This window comes from Salvelinus namaycush, chromosome 10, assembly GCF_016432855.1.
Source record: "Salvelinus namaycush isolate Seneca chromosome 10, SaNama_1.0, whole genome shotgun sequence".
NCBI classification, from domain to species: domain Eukaryota; kingdom Metazoa; phylum Chordata; class Actinopteri; order Salmoniformes; family Salmonidae; genus Salvelinus; species Salvelinus namaycush.
In genome coordinates this window covers 41731891-41749381 of record NC_052316.1, presented here as the reverse complement: position 1 = coordinate 41749381, position 17491 = coordinate 41731891, and the positions used below count along the sequence as shown (strand labels likewise).

The 17491-nt window shown below is 48.9% G+C and overlaps 1 pseudogene; it reads right to left on the bottom strand.

Annotated features, from left to right (window-relative positions):
- LOC120054350 overlaps positions 1–17491 on the bottom strand; it is a 28586-nt pseudogene that overhangs the window by 1581 nt on the left and 9514 nt on the right.

The following is a 17491-nucleotide window of genomic DNA, read 5'->3' as shown; positions in this document are numbered from 1 at the left end:
AGGAGAAGAGATACAGAAAGAGGGAGGGAGAGGGGGAGGAGAAGATATACAGAAAGAAGGAGGGAGAGGGGGAGGAGAAGAGATACAGAAAGAAGGAGGGAGAGGGGAGGAGGGAGAGGGGAGGAAGGAGAGGGAGAGATACAGAAAGAAGGAGGGAGAGGGAGAGATACAGAAAGAAGGAGGGAGAAAGACGTGGAAAATAGCAAGGCAAGAAAGATGGGAAGAAAGAGGGGGAATGAGATAGAGAGAGGTGAAAGGATAGAGTGGGGATAAGAAAGATAACAAAACGAGACAGATGGCAAGAGACAGAAGAAGAGATATAGAGAGAGATAAAGAGGGCATGAAAGGGAGCTCTACCTCAACACAGACAGAGGTCAGAGGACAGAGGTCATCCTAGCATGGCATCTGTGAAGAAGATGGATAATCCCATTGTTGGGTGTTTGCTTATGCACCTGTAGTAACCTACATCCTCAATTATCCCAGTCAGGACCAATCTAAAGAGCTACTCCGCATGCCATTCGCCGCCTCTCCGTCTCATCTTTTATTTCAGCTCATGAAACATGAGACCAACACTTTACATGTTACGTTTATATTTTTGTTCAGTGTAAATAGAGTTTCCCATCTCTGTCATAATGACCGGAGCAGAGAAGAAAGCCCATTAAATTCACACTCTGCTGTTAGTTCTCCTCATCCTGAGTGACGGTCATCTTTCTGACAGTCTACAAAACCAGTCAGGAGAGACGATAAAGGCCCCTTGAGTTATTGTCAGATGCTGGAGCTTTGAAAGAAACTCTAACAATCATACATTTTAGCCAGTCTTTCTGAATAGGTCAGTGGTTTGTTGGATGCCACCCAGCCCTTCCCCAGCAGGCTATTTGCAATCCAAATGGTGGTGAAATAAACAAAAATTTCACTGACACACAGATGTAGGATCTTCATTTGACCAGTATTGTGGCAGCAAAATAATCCTGCAGCAACAGGATTTGAACGTTTAGTCCATAATGTTGCTTGGTCGGTGGTTAGGCTATTAGCAGGTCAACATGAGGCTACATGAAAAGTGGAATACTGTTAATATAACTGTGTGTTAGTTTGGATTTTCAGTACATTTATGTAAATCACAAAGCTTATTTGCATTTTCTGGAAAATTCACTGGACAATTCTCAGTAAGAAAAGAGTGATCAAATTAAGATCTGTAATATCCACTTCAATAAATGAGTCCCTGGGGGTAATTTAGCTATGCTTAAACATTACATGTACACTCCTGGATGAGGCTGGCACAATAACTTTAATGTTATTCATGAATGACAACAACACTTTACCACTGCTGTAATCGTTTCTTGCCATTCCTTGATAGTAGCCTTTATATTCACATCAATTTTGCCACCCCCCCCCCCCACCCCACCCAACCCAACCCCACCCCTCTGGCTCTCTCTCTAAGATGAATTCACTATTCCATTCAGAGTGAAATAATAAAGTGATTAAGCAGGCCCTGCGTTGCCCCGCGTCTCACACCTCCTTTAGCGGTGATGGGAGTTGACGTCACATTTCCTTAAAGATTCTGCGGACGTCCTCCACGGAGAACCTGCCACTCCCAGATTAATTTGTCCCTTCATTTCCAATCAGTGTCACAGCAGGGAGGGAGAGGAGAGGAGAGGAGAAGAGAGGGGAGAGGAGAGGAGAGGAGAGAGGGAGGCGAGAGGATAGGGAGGAGAGAGGATAGGGAGGAGAGAAGAGCGGGAGTTGAGGAGGGAGGGAGGGAAAGAGAGGAAAGAGGTAGGTAAGGAAGGGAGGTGAGTGTGAGTGTGAAGGGAGAGAGGGCGAGAGGGGAGGGAGGGAATTAAGGAAGGGAGGGGAGTGTGAAGAGAGGGAGAGAGAGAAGGAAGGGGGAGAAGGGACGAAGGGGAGTGTGAAGGGAGGGAGGCCAAGAGTTGTTCCTGACCACATGCCCTGACCAGGGAAAAATCAGGGTCCTAACACAAAGAACTGGTCAGGGAAAACTCAGGGTTCTAACACAAAGAACTGGTCAGGGGAAAACTCAGGGTCCTAACACAAAGAACTAGTCAGAGAAAACTCAGGGTCCTAACACAAAGGAAGGTTTTCGTGAGGAAAAAACAGGACCCTACCTGTAAGGACTCTTTATATAAAGCCCCAAATCCCGTCTACAAACATCCCCTAACAAGCCCTTTGACGTTATATCTCCTACCTGCTCCAAACCCAGCAGCTTCTCATGCAGCTTCCCCTCATAGTGGAGGGGGAGATCCTCCAGGGCAGCAGCCTTGCTCTCTTCCATCCTGGTACTTCTCATACTCCAGCATCAGCTTCTGACTGTTGGCTGACTCTGGGGGGGGGGGGGGGGGGGGTAGCAGCAAGAGTCAGAGAGGATATGAGGAGGACACTGGATCCAACAGTCAATACTATCAGGTGCTGCTGTCAATGTACACACTGAATTCAAGTCTCATAGCTCTCAACTTAGAGGCAACTTTTCCGATAGATGGACAAGAAGTGAGAATAGAATAAAACAGAATAGAATGGAATAGCTAGAATAGAACAGAATATAATAGATCAAAATAGAATAGAACAGAATAGAACAGAATAGAATAGAATAGAACTCACCCAGATCCTGCAGCTCTTTGGAGTGTTTCTCCGTCACCTCGAACATGGCTTCCTGATTGGCTGACTCCGTCTTGCCTCGTTCCGTCTTCAAGATCTGACAGGAGAGATGAAGAGAGGTGAAGCGAGTGGGATGTATCTACATATGAACCTCACCGAGGTGTTCACCTTAAGCCAGCCCAGCCAGTGCCACTTTCAATTTTAATTTCCATGTATCGATCTAGCAGTGGCTCTTATCAAGGCTGGCTCTTACAAGGCAAAGTAAGTCAGTGCATACCATTATGAGAGCTAAACACTTTTGAAAGTTAAAACGTGTTAAAAGTATTACAGCGTACATACTGAACAAAAATATAAAGCGTAACATGCAAGAATTTAAAAGATTTTACTGAGTTACGGTTCATATAAGGAAATCAGTCAATTGAAATAAATTAATTAGGCCCTAATCACATGACTGGGAATACAGATATGCATCTGTTGGTCACAGATACCGTAAAGGAAAGATAGTTGTCACGACTTCCGCCCGAGGTCGGTCCCTCTCCCTGTTCGGGCGGCGTTCGGCAGTCGACGTCACTAGTCTTCTAGCCATCGCCGATCCACCTTTCATTTTCCATTTGTTTTGTCTTGTTTTCCCGCACACTTGGTTTGCATTCCCTCATTACTCGTCTTGCATATAACCCTCTGTTTCCCCCCATGTCTGTGTGTGGAATTGTTATATGTAAATGTATGTGTACTCCAGGCTGGTTTGCGCTGGGTTATTGTAACCCGTGTGTGTTTAGTTTTCCGAGTGCCATGTTTTGTTCACCTCAATAAAGGGCTCCGTTTGCTACCCATTTCTGCTCTCCTGCGCCTGACTTCCCTGCAGCCAGTTACGCACTCCATTACAGAATTCCACACCCGAATTATGGAGTCAGCAGGAGCAGGTACCCATGGTAGCGGAGTCGAGGAGCGCGTCCAGGAGCACACGGCAATGCTTCACCATCTCGGCGCCGCCATGGATCGCGTCGTCCAGACGATGGACCACTGGGAGAGACAGAGAGTCCCTCCAGCGCCCCCACCAGCACAACAGGGGTCTCCACTACTCACTCCCTCCGCACCCGGTTCCAATGGGATTCGTCTCGCACTTCCCAGGGAGTACGATGGGACGGCCGCACGCTGCCAGGGTTTCCTGCTGCAGCTGGATTTATATCTGGCGACCGTTCACCCGGATCCCTCGGGCCGTGAGAGGGTGTCCGCCCTCGTCTCGTGCCTCTTGGGGAAAGCTCTGGAGTGGGCCAACGCTGTGTGGGGAGAAGGAGATGCGGCGCTGGACCACTTCGAGGATTTCACCCACCGCTTCCGGGCCGTCTTCGACCACCCGCCTGGGGTAGAGCGGCGGGTGAATGTCTATTCCACCTGAGGCAGGGAACGAGGAGCGCCCAGGAGTTTGCGATGGACTTTCGGACCCTGGCCGCCGGCACGGGATGGAACGAAAGGGCCCTGATCGACCACTATCGCTGCAGTTTGTGCGAGGATGTCCGTCGGGAGTTGGCTTGCAGGGACACCACCCTCACCTTTGACCAGCTGGTGGACCTGTCCATTTGGCTGGATAACCTACTGGCTACCCGCGGACGTCCAGGTTCCCAGAATGTGAAGGCAGACGCACTGTCCCGGCTGTATGACACAGAGGAGCGGCCCATGGATCCTACCTCCATACTCCCGGCCTCCTGCCTGGTGGTGCCAGTAGTATGGGAGCTGGACGCGGACATTGAGCAGACGTTATGTGCAGAGCCCGCTCCCCTCCAGTGTCCCGCTGGGCTCACACGTCACCCTCCTCTGGTCATCCAGGGATCGGTTGGACAGTGCGCTGTTTGAGTGGGAAGTACTGGTGGTCCACCTTGGCTAAGGACGTGAGGGTTTATGTTTCCACCTGGAGGGCGTTCATGGAACGTCTGGGGGTCTCGATCAGGGTTTCACCCCAAGAGTAATGGGCAGGTGGAGAGAGTGAACCAGGATGTGGGTAGGTTCCTGCAGTATTATTGCCAGGACCGGCCAGGGGAGTGGGCGGCGTTCGTGCCCTGGGCCGAGATGGCTCAGAACTCGCTCCGCCACTCCTCCACAAACCTCTCCCCCTTCCAGTGTGTACTGGGGTACCAGCCGGTTCTGGCGCCTTGGCATCAGAGTCAGACCGAGGCTCCTGCGGTGGACGACTGGTTCAGGCGCGCGGAGGAGATATGGGACGCCGCCCATGTTCACCTCCAACGGGCCGTGCTGCGCCAGAAAACCATCGCACACCGTCACCGCAGTGAGGCCCCGGTGTTCGCACCGGGGGACCGGGTCTGGCTCTCAACCCGAAACCTGCCTCTCCGCCTGCCCTGCCGGAAGCTGGGCCTGCGGTTTGTGGGGCCATTTAAAGTCCTGAGGAGACTGAACAGGGTTAGTTACAGGTTACAGCTTCCCCCCGATTACCGTATTAACCCCTCGTTCCATGTGTCTCTCCTCAGGCCGGTGGTGGCTGGCTCGCTCCAGGAGTCTGAGGTGCGGGAGGTTCCTCCGCCCCCTCTGGACATCGAGGGGTGCCCCGGCGTACTCCGTTCGTTCCATACTGGATTTGAGGCGTCGGGCGAGGGGCCTGCAGTACCTCGTGGAGTGGGAGGGGTACGGTCCGGAGGAGAGGTGCTGGGTTCCGGTGGAGGACGTGTTGGACCCTTCGGTGCCGCGCGTCAAGGGGGGGGTACTGTCACGACTTCCGCCGAGGTCGGTCCCTCTCCTTGTTCGGGCGGCGTTCGGCGGTCGACGTCACCGGTCTTCTAGCCATCGCCGATCCACCTTTCATTTTCAATTTGTTTTGTCTTGTCTTGTTTGTCTTGTTTTCATTTGTTTTGTCTTGTTTTCCCACACACCTGGTTTGCATTCCCTCATTACTCGTCTTGCATACAACCCTCTGTGTGTGGAATTGTTATATATAAATATATGTGTACTCCAGGCTGGTTTGCACCGGGTCATTGTAACCCGTGTATGTTTAGTTTTCTGAGTGCCGTGTTTTGTTCGCCTCAATAAAGGGCTCCGTTTGCTACCCATTTCTGCTCTGCTGCGCCTGACTTCCCTGCAGCCAGTTACGCACTCCATTACAACAGTGTGGATCAGAAAACCAGTCAGTATCTGGTGTGACCACCATTTGCCTCATGAAACGCAACACATCTCCTTCGCATAGAGTTGATCAGGCTGTTGATTGATCAGGCTGTTGAATGTTGTCCCACTCCTCTCCAATGGCAGTGCGAAGTTGCTGGATATTGGTGGGAACTGGAACACGCTGTCGTACATGTCGATCCAGAGCATCCCAAACATGTTCAATGGGTGACATGTCTGGTGAGTATGCAGGCCATGGATAAACTGGGACATGTTCAGCTTCCAGGAATTGTGTACAGATCTTTGCAACATGGGGTTGGGCTTTATCATGCTGAAACATGAGGTGATGGCGGCGGATGAATGGCACGTAAACGGACCTCAGTATCTCTGTACATTCAAATTGCCATCGATAAAATGCAATTGTGTACGTTGTCCGTAGTTAATGCCTTCCAATACCATAACCCCCACCGCCACCATGGGGCACTCTGTTCACAACGTTGATATCAGCAAACCACTCGCCCACAAGACGCCATACATGCTGTCTGCCATCTGCCCGGTACAGTTGAAACCGGGATTCATCTGTGAAGAGCACACTTTCCAGCGTTCCAGAGGCCATCGAAGGTAAGCATTTGCCCATTGAAGTTGGTTACGAGCCAGAACTGCAGTCAGGTCAAGACTTTGTTGAGGACGACGAGCATGCAGATGAGCTTCCCTAAGACGGTTTCTGACAGTTTGTGCAGAAATTATTCTGTTGTGCAAACCCACAGTTTCATCAGCTGTCCGGGTGGCTGGTCTCAGATGATCCCACAGGTGAAGAAGCCGGATGTGAAGGTCCTGGGCTGGCATGGTTACACGTGGTTTGCGGTTGTGAGGCCGGTTGGAAGTACTGCCAAATTCTCTAAAACAGCGTTATGGTAAAGAAATTAACATTCAGTTCTCTGGCAACAGCTCTGGTGAAAATTCTTGCAGTCAGCATGCCAACTGCACACTCCCTCAAATCTTGAGACATCTGTGGCATTGTGTTGTGTGACAAAACTGCACATTTTAGAGTGGCCTTTTATTGTCCCCAGCACAAGGTGGTGGGGACACCTGTGTAATAATCATGCTGTTTAATCAGCTTCTTGATATGCCACACCTGTCAGGTGGATGGATTATCTTGGCAAAGGAGAAATGCTTTTTAACAGGGTTGTAAACAAATGTCTGCACAACATTTCAGAGAAATAAGCTTTTTGTGGTCATGGAAATTGACATGTTGTGTTTATATTTTTGTTCAGTATATATTGAGCTGTAGTAAACAGACTCAGGGCTCTATTTTAACAAACTTAATATAATGGTAAATCTAAGTGCAGGCGGTAGCGCTATAGGTTCGGGGGGGTCAGAAATATTTTTGCTATTTTCACTATCAAAATTATCGGCACACTTGCTGGCGTTGGCGCGAAAGGGCTGGGGGTTGTTGAATAAACAAGTTGTGGTTGTGTCGAGGCTTGGCCCCTCACTGGCCAACCAGAACGTGCTCCATAGCGATATACTGTATGTGGTTGTTTCAAGTTGTGTAATTACTGTCTTTTATATATTGCCTTGGAATCAACTCCAATTCCAATGTTAGTCCATTATAGTTTGTTAAATGGCTTACAGCAAAGAAATAACAAAATGTAGACCTATCTTTGATATATGTTAACTATGCCGTTCACATTGTTCTAAGTAATTGCATGTCTTCAATAACATTCACACTGATATAGAGGCTACTACTGTACACTGTATTATGGCTGAGCAGGGACATGACAAACATTGTCAATAAACACGATTCAATTCATTATTGATAGAGCCTAAAAAGAGAACAAATAATTATAATAAAATTCTAAACAAAACAAAACAACAACTTGTTATAAAAACACTTACACACACCACAATTTCTCCCCGTGGGCATATAATATTAAAACAATGCAGACTATGGAGGGTTTTACGCACATCCAAACTTTTCACAGTAGCTGGACAAAGATTCCATATAAAGAGAAAGGGAGAATGTCCCCTCACTGTTATACTGCTCCCAAACAAGCCTATGTTTTATGAACATAATTGTAACCATCTTACAGATCACATCACATTCACACATCTCCAGAAGTTCCATTGCATGCGCGCCACAGACGTTGTAACCATAAAACCAGGAAGTTGAATCATTCTAATAAGATTGGTTGTAATAAAATTAAACAACAATAAATACATGTAAAATGCAATGATATCATAAAATCGGCAGGATCAAAAAAGACAGGCATTGCTGTTGACCCAGCCCTCGTTATAGTAGGCCTAAGGGAGTGCTTGGGTTTTGAACATATGAAACGGAAAACAAGAAATTGTTACAGGTTACAGATGACTTCTGAATACGAGGTTCACTGGTATTCACTGAGGTTTTCATCTCTGGTTTCATGATGGACATGGACACGTAGCCTACATCATGGATGGGGTTTTACACACCTCCAAAACGGGACCTGCATGGCTAAAATAATGTGGGCATGCTGACAATGTCAGCTCACTGTTTTACCCCTCTCAATCTTTATATTTTAATAAAGCTTTGGTGATTAAGAGCCAAACGCTTTATCGACAGTCTTGACTACTTTGTGATTGCATTGGGCAGGACAAAAAAAACTTAATTGAGAGGAGGGGAGGCTATGCTCGGTTTTTAACCAAATTTTAAAACGAAATGTGAAAAAACATTTGTTTTTTATGTTTCCAAATACGTATACAGGCACCAAAAGCATGTTAGGCTACTCTTGTTCCATGCGTATTATGGGCAGTGTGCATCACGGCTGGATAGGCTGCGTTTCCGCTGCCAATATTCATGCCATAACCAACTGTGTTACCACTAAAACCAGCTTTTGGTTGGTCTTAAATATCCCTACCAGCGCTGCCTGAAATTAACACTTTGGATCATGTTTTTAAGGACACTCAAATATTTATACACCTCCCATCAGAGAGCAAGCGAGCTGATATAAGACAGGAATATTCCCGAACCTGGAGAGTCCTCCGAGTTGTTTGGGACTAGGTAAACATAAGTATTTCATCAGATTAATAATTTTTATAATTTACTGTATTAATCTGTTTATCTCAGAGCCAATTTACCATCTAAATGTATCTTCATTGCTCTAATTCACTCAGGTAATTATATCACATGTACTAGTACTTTCTTTACTTAACTTAATTAAGGTAGGTAACTAATTATGTTTGAAGCCTTGTCTCACCTGTCTCCTGGTCTTGAGCGACTCTATCTGCTCGACAAACTTAGCCGACATCTCTTTGATGTCCTCGTTGTAGTTCACGTCCTTCAGACGGAGCTGGTACTCATTCTCCATCTTCAGCTCCTCCACATGGGTCTTCAGCTCCAGCATAACCTGGTTCTGTTATGGAGGAAAGGAGGGATGGTGTCACGATCGTCTATGGGTGAGAGAGAGGACCAAGGCGCAGCGTGTGCAAAATACATTCTCTTTTATTGAGAGAAGGGAAAACACGAAACGAACACTGAATACAAACTAAACAAAACAACAAACGACCGTGAAGCTAAATGACGTAAGTGCACAGACAAGCAACAAACGTTCAACATAGACAATTACCCACAAAACCCAAATGCCTATGGCTGCCTAAAATATGGCTCTCAATCAGAGACAATAAACCACAGCTGCCTCTAATTGAGAACCAATCTAGGCAGCCATAGACATACAAACACCTAGACAAGACACTGACCCATTAAACGTACAAACCCCTAGACAAACCAAAACACATACATTCCCCATGTCACACCCTGACCTAACTAAAATAATAATGAAAACAAAGATAACTAAGGCCAGGGTGTGACAGTACCCCCCCCAAAGGTGCGGACTCCGACCGCACAACCCGACATTGAAGGGGAGGGTCCGGGGTGGGCCTTAATATGACGGCGGCTCGGGTGCGGGACATGGCCCCCACTCCACCATTGTCAATACCCGCTTTGGTGGCGCCTCTGGAGCGGCGACCCTTGTAGAAAGTCCCGGACTGAAGACCATCCCAGAGGGCGCCACCGGACGGATGGGTAGCTCCGGACTGAGGGGTAGCTCCGGACTGAGGGACGGCAGCTCCGGACTGAGGGACGGCAGCTCCGGACTGAGGGACGGCAGCTCCGGACTGAGGGGTAGCTCCGGACTGAGGGACGGCAGCTCCGGACTGAGGGACGGCAGCTCCGGACTGAGGGACGGCAGCTCCGGACTGAGGGACGGCAGCTCCGGACTGAGGGACGGCAGCTCCGGACTGGCTGACGGATCTGGCTGCTCATGGCTGGCTGACGGATCTGGCTGCTCATGGCTGGCTGACGGATCTGGCTGCTCATGGCTGGCTGACGGATCTGGCTGCTCATGGCTGGCTGACGGATCTGGCTGCTCATGGCTGGCTGACGGATCTGGCTGCTCATGGCTGGCTGACGGATCTGGCTGCTCATGGCTGGCTGACGGATCTGGCTGCTCATGGCTGGCTGACGGATCTGGCAGATCCTGGCTGGCTGACGGATCTGGCAGATCCTGGCTGGCTGACGGATCTGGCAGATCCTGGCTGACTGGCGGCTCTGGCAGATCCTGGCTGACTGGCGGCTCTGGCAGATCCTGGCTGACTGGCGGCTCTGGCAGATCCTGGCTGACTGGCGGCTCTGGCAGATCCTGGCTGACTGGCGGCTCTGGCAGATCCTGGCTGACTGGCGGCTCTGGCAGATCCTGGCTGACTGGCGGCTCTAGCGGCTCCTGACTGACGGACGGCTCTGACGGCTCGGGACAGACGGGCGGCTCTAATGGCTCGGGGCAGACGGATGGCTCAGATGGCGCTGGGCAGACGGATGGCTCAGATGGCGCTGGGCAGACGGATGGCTCAGATGGCGCTGGGCAGACGGATGGCTCAGATGGCGCTGGGCAGACGGATGGCTCAGATGGCGCTGGGCAGACGGATGGCTCAGATGGCGCTGGGCAGACGGATAGTTCAGGCGCCGCTGGGCAGACGGCAGACTCTGGCCGGCTGAGGCGCACTGTAGGCCTGGTGCGTGGTGCCGGAACTGGTGGTACCGGGCTGGGGACACGCACCTGAAAGCTAGTGCGGGGAGAAGGAACAGGGCATACTGGACCCTGGAGACGCACATTTGGCCTAGTGCGTGGTGCCGGCACTGGTGGTACCGGGCTGGGGACACGCATCTCAGGGCTAGTGCGGGGAGCAGCAACAGGACGCACAGGACTCTGGGGACACACAGGAGGCTTGGTGCGTGGTGTAGGCACTGGTGGTAATGGGCTGGAGACACGCACCATAGGGCTAGTGCGTGGAGGAGGAACAGGGCTCTGGAGACGCACAGGAAGCCTGGTGCGTGGTGTAGGCACTGGTGGTACTGGGCTGGGGCGGGGAGGTGGCGCCGGAAATACCGGACCGTGCAGGCGTACTGGCTCCCTTGAGCACTGAGCCTGTCCAACCTTACCTGGTTGTATGCTCCCCGTCGCCCGACCAGTGCGGGGAGGTGGAATAACCCGCACCGGGCTATGTAGGCGAACCGGGGACACCATGCGTAAGGCTGGTGCCATGTAAGCCGGCCCGAGGAGACGCACTGGAGACCAGACGCGTTGAGCCGGCTTCATGGCACCTGGCTCAATGCTCAATCTAGCCTGGCCGATACGTGGAGCTGGAATGTACCGAACCGGGCTATGCACGCGTACAGGAGACACCATGCGCTCTACTGCGTAACACGGTGTCTGCCCGTACTCTCGCTCTCCACGGTAAGTACAGGGAGTAGGCCCAGGTCTCCTACCTGACTTCGCCACACTCCCTTTAAGCCCCCTCCCAATAAATTTTTTGGGCTGACTCACAGGCTTCCTACCGCGTCTTCGTGCTGCCTCCATTCGCCGGTATCCCTCCTCGCACTGCGCCAGAGAATCCCAGGCGGGCTCCGGCACTCGCCCTGGGTCGATCGCCCACCTGTCGATCTCCTCCCACGTAGTGTAGCCCAGATCCTGCTCCCTTTGCCATAAATCCTGTGTGTATTGCTCCTGTTGCCGCTTGACACGCCGCTTGGTCCGATTCAGGTGGGTAATTCTGTCACGATCGTCTATGGGTGAGAGAGAGGACCAAGGCGCAGCGTGTGCAAAATACATTCTCTTTTATTGAGAGAAGGGAAAACACGAAACGAACACTGAATACAAACTAAACAAAACAACAAACGACCGTGAAGCTAAATGACGTAAGTGCACAGACACGCAACAAACGTTCAACATAGACAATTACCCACAAAACCCAAATGCCTATGGCTGCCTAAAATATGGCTCTCAATCAGAGACAATAAACCACAGCTGCCTCTAATTGAGAACCAATCTAGGCAGCCATAGACATACAAACACCTAGACAAGACACTGACCCATTAAACGTACAAACCAAAACACATACATTCCCCATGTCACACCCTGACCTAACTAAAATAATAATGAAAACAAAGATAACTAAGGCAAAATTGATGTGAATATAAAGGCTACTATCAAGGGATGGCAAGAAAGGATTACAGCAGAGGTAAAGTTTTGTGGTCATTCATGCATAACATTAAAGTTATTGTGCCAGCCTCATCCAGGAGTGTACATGTAATGTTTAAGCATAGCTAAATTACCCCCAGGGACTAATTTATTGAAGTGGATATTACAGATCTTAATTTGATCACTCTTTTCTTACTGAGAATTGTCCAGTGAATTTTCCAGAAAATGCAGATAAGCTTTGTGATTTACATAAATGTACTGAAAATCCAAACTAACACACAGTTATATTAACAGTATTCCACTTTTCATGTAGCCTCATGTTGACCTGCTAATAGCCTAACCACCGACCAAGCAACATTATGGACTAAACGTTCAAATCCTGTTGCTGCAGGATTATTTTGCTGCCACAATACTGGTCAAATGAAGATCCTACATCTGTGTGTCAGTGAAATTTTTGTTTATTTCACCACCATTTGGATTGCAAATAGCCTGCTGGGGAAGGGCTGGGTGGCATCCAACAAACCACTGACCTATTCAGAAAGACTGGCTAAAATGTATGATTGTTAGAGTTTCTTTCAAAGCTCCAGCATCTGACAATAACTCAAGGGGCCTTTATCGTCTCTCCTGACTGGTTTTGTAGACTGTCAGAAAGATGACCGTCACTCAGAATGAGGAAAACTAACAGCAGAGTGTGAATTTAATGGGCTTTCTTCTCTGCTCCGGTCATTATGACAGAGATGGGAAACTCTATTTACACTGAACAAAAATATAAATGTAACATGTAAAGTATTGGTCCCATGTTTCATGAGCTGAAATAAAACATCCCAGAAATTTTCCAGATGCACAAAATGCTTATTTCTCTCAAATTTTGTGCACAAATTTGTTTACATCCCTGTTAGTGAGCATTTCTCCTTTGCCAAGATAATCCATCCACCTGACAGGTGTGGCATATCAAGAAGCTGATGAAACAGCATGATCATTACAGAGGTGCACCTTGTGCTGGGGACAATAAAAGGCCACTCTAAAATGTGCAGTTTTGTCACACAACACAATGCCACAGATGTCTCAAGTTTTGAAGGAGCGTTCAATTGACTGCAGGAATGTCCACCAGAGCTGTTGCCAGATAATTGAATGTTCATTTATCTACCCTTAGCCTCCTCCAACATGGTGTTACAAAATTTGGCAGTACGTCCAACCGGCCTCACAACCATAGACCACGTGTAACCACACCAGCCCAGGACCTCCACATCTGGCTTCTTCACCTGCGGGATCGTCTGAGATCCAGACAGCTGATGAAACTGTGGGTTTGCACAACCAAAGAATTTCTGCACAAACTGTCAGAAACCTTCTCAGGGAAGCTCATCTGCATGCTCCTCATGACGTCCTCCTCACCAGGGTCTTGACCTGACTACAATTTGACGTTGTAACAGACTTCAGTGGGCAAATGCTCACCTTCTATAGCCACTGGCACGCTGGAAAAGTGTGCTCTTCACGGATGAATCCCGTTTTCAACTATACCGGGCAGATGGCAAACAACGTGTACGGCGTTGTGTGTGGGCGAGCAGTTTGCTGATGTTAACGTTGTGAACAGAGTGCCCCATGGTGGTGGTGGGGTTATGGTATGGGCAGGCATAAGCTACAGACAATGAACACAATTGCATTTTATCGATGGCAATTTGAATGCACAGAGATATCGTGACGAGATTCTGAGGCCCATTGTCGTGCCATTCATCCGCCGCCATCACCTCATGTTTCAGTATGATAATGCACTGCAATGTCGCAAGGATCTGCACACCATTTCTGGAAGCTGAAAAGGTCCCAGTTCTTCCATGGCCTGCATGTACTCACCAGACATGTTTGGTTGAACATGTTTGGGATGTTCTGGATCGAAGTGTATGACAGCGTGGTCCAGTTCCCGCCAATATCCAGCAACTTCGCACTGCCATTGAGGAGAAGTGGGACAACATTCCACAGATCACTATCAACAGCCTGATCAATCAACAGCCTGATCAACTCTATGCGAAGGAGATGTGTCGAACTGCATGAGGCAAATGGTGGTCACACCAGATACTGACTGGTTTTCTGATCCACGCACCTACCTTATTTTTTAAAGGTATCTGTGACCAACAGATGCATCATCTGTATTCCCAGTCATGTGAAATCCATAGATTAGGGCCCAATGAATTTATATAAATTGACTGATTTCCTTACATGACCTGCAACTCAGTAAAATCTTTGAAATTGTTGCATGTTGCATTCTTATTTTTGTACTTTCCCTTTCAGAACTTCATATAACACAGCTGGAAACTGACACCAGCAAAAAATATGAAATTAAGATTTTTGAAATAAAATATTCCCTCAAAACCATCAACACCACTTTAAAGGAAAACATATGCCTAGTGAGAATAAGGAAAACTGGCTAATTAGATCTAACTGCTCCCCTCAATTATTAAAACTATATTATCGCTATCAGGAAGAAAGTCCTCATAGAAGTTTATACAAACATTTAACTGACTATATTTCAAAACTAATACACAGTTGTCAGAGCATGTAACATTTCAAACAAATGTTCATCTTTTTCTTCTTTTTTTACATCAGCAATTGACCAAAAAGACCAAGCAGAAACAGAAGCATATTGGCCAGAAACAACTTTCTAAAAGGAAGAAACATTTCATATGCTTCTGTTTTCAGGTCTCACTTGACAGTCCTGGATCTCTTTCAGGGTACAGTCGGTCCCCACGGCGAAGATAGTCTTGGCGTCGCGGGAGACGGTGACACCGGTGTAGCTGCAGGACTTGAGGACGCTCTCCGACTCCCACTTGCTGGTCAGGGTGTTCCACTCGTACACAGCCCCCTCCATCCCCCACGACACCAGCCTGCTGTCGTCACCACTCCAGACTATGGAGTGCACCTGAAGATGGAGACACATAAAGTAGGACTCTAACATACCACCCCCGCAGTCACCTCTGTTATCTCTGCCACCTTGAGTTTCTCGAGATAGATAAATTAACAACAGAATTAACAAGGAAAAACTCAAAGCTATAACTATGGCCAAGGTTTTTCATGGCCAGCTCACATGGCCTAGAACTGTTGGCCTGAGGCGAGGCTTACTGGAAGTGTTGGCAGTCATTATGAATAGCCTGACTCTGATGATAAATCATGCAGTAAACCATCAGCGCCCCTCACCTTCCCCTTGTGTCCCTTGAGGTTGAGGACGTTCTCGAAGGTGGTGCTGGAGTAGATATGAATGACATTTCCATTCACTGCAGCAAACAGGTGTCCTCCGTGACTGAAGGCACACTGAAAGGCAAAGCACTGTGAGAGCAGGAATAGCTAGAAATGAATGTTTGAGTGCCAGTGATGTTCAGCTATCTACAATGAGCTACTGTTGGCATTGAGAATTCTTAATTCTGACCTCTCTACAGCCTCGGACGTTGAACTCCTTGAAGGTCCTGACGTCGTCTATGAGCAGGTTCATGAGCCTCAGCTTGTCAGAGAATCCCACCAGGACAAACAGGCCAGAGGGGTGCAGGGCAATGCTGAACGCCTCCTCCTGGAACTCCTTAAACAGCTCCAGGGTGCTGATGGGAACGGAGAGAGAGATTGACCTGATAGAAGGCTAAGGGGGAAGGGAGAGGGAGACGGACCTGATAAAGGACTAAGGGGGAAGGGAGAGGGAGACGGGCCTGATAAAAGGCTAAGGGGGAAGGGAGAGGGAGACGGGCCTGATAAAAGGCTAAAGGGGAAGGGAGAGGGAGACGGCCTGATAAAAGGCTAAAGGGGAAGGGAGAGGGAGACGGACCTGATAAAAGGCTAAAGGGGAAGGGAGAGGGAGACGGACCTGATAAAAGGCTAAAGGGGAAGGGAGAGGGAGACGGACCTGATAAAAGGCTAAAGGGGAAGGGAGAGGGAGACGGGCCTGATAAAAGGCTAAGGGGGAAGGGAGAGGGAGACGGGCCTGATAAAAGGCTAAAGGGGAAGGGAGAGGGAGACGGCCTGATAAAAGGCTAAAGGGGAAGGGAGAGGGAGACGGGCCTGATAAAAGGCTAAAGGGGAAGGGAGAAGGAGACGGGCCTGATAAAGGACTAAGGGGGAAGGGAGAGGGAGACGGACCTGATAAAAGGCTAAAGGGGAAGGGAGAGGGAGACGGACCTGATAAAAGGCTAAAGGGGAAGGGAGAAGGAGACGGGCCTGATAAAGGACTAAGGGGGAAGGGAGAGGGAGACGGACCTGATAAAAGGCTAAAGGGGAAGGGAGAGGGAGACGGACCTGATAAAAGGCTAAAGGGGAAGGGAGAGGGAGACGGACCTGATAAAAGGCTAAGGGGGAAGGGAGAGGGAGACGGGCCTGATAAAAGGCTAAAGGGGAAGGGAGAAGGAGACGGGCCTGATAAAGGACTAAGGGGGAAGGGAGAGGGAGACGGACCTGATAAAAGGCTAAAGGGGAAGGGAGAGGGAGACGGACCTGATAAAAGGCTAAAGGGGAAGGGAGAGGGAGACGGACCTGATAAAAGGCTAAAGGGGAAGGGAGAGGGAGACGGACCTGAATAAGGGCTGAGTCTAAAAAAAACACTAGACATGAAAGAAACGTCCTCAGATATAACTACCATTGAGAATAGAAAACAAGCTGAGATCTGAGACGATCCCACAGATTTGACATCAAGTCCAGATTTTCTTAAAGGGATAGTGAGGCCAGTGAGACTAACTCTTACTTGGTCTCGAAGTTCCAGATGCGTACGGACTGGTCCAGGGAACAGGTAGCGATGAAGGGCTTACAGATACATATGGACAGACCAGTGATAGACAAGGAGTGGAAGGAATAGGACAGGAACTCAAACTGAGCCTGCTCCACCTTGCTCATCTCAGCAGAGGACAGGGTGATAATGTAGAGCTGACCCCGGTCTGTACTGGTCACTACAGTCTCCTCTGACGGACTGATGACCAGAGAGACAATCTGCTGCTGCTCTGCCTGGCTGGGCTCGTGGCTGCACTGGTCTGGGGGGGATCTGGATGGGACAGTTTATTTCCAAAATGCTATGTCCATCAATTTTTCCCATTTGTGTTTCTTCATCAGAAATGCTTGCTTATGGGTAACTTAATGTGTGTGTAAAGTATTACTGTTCTCAGAATTTTAATTCCAAGATTTTAGATGTGTATGATTTTTATTTTTTTTTGCTAAACACTATATATCCACTGTTTAGCTGGACTGGAATGTTGGTATCCTGTATATTTAACTGTGATATGTGCTTGTCTCACCTAGCCATC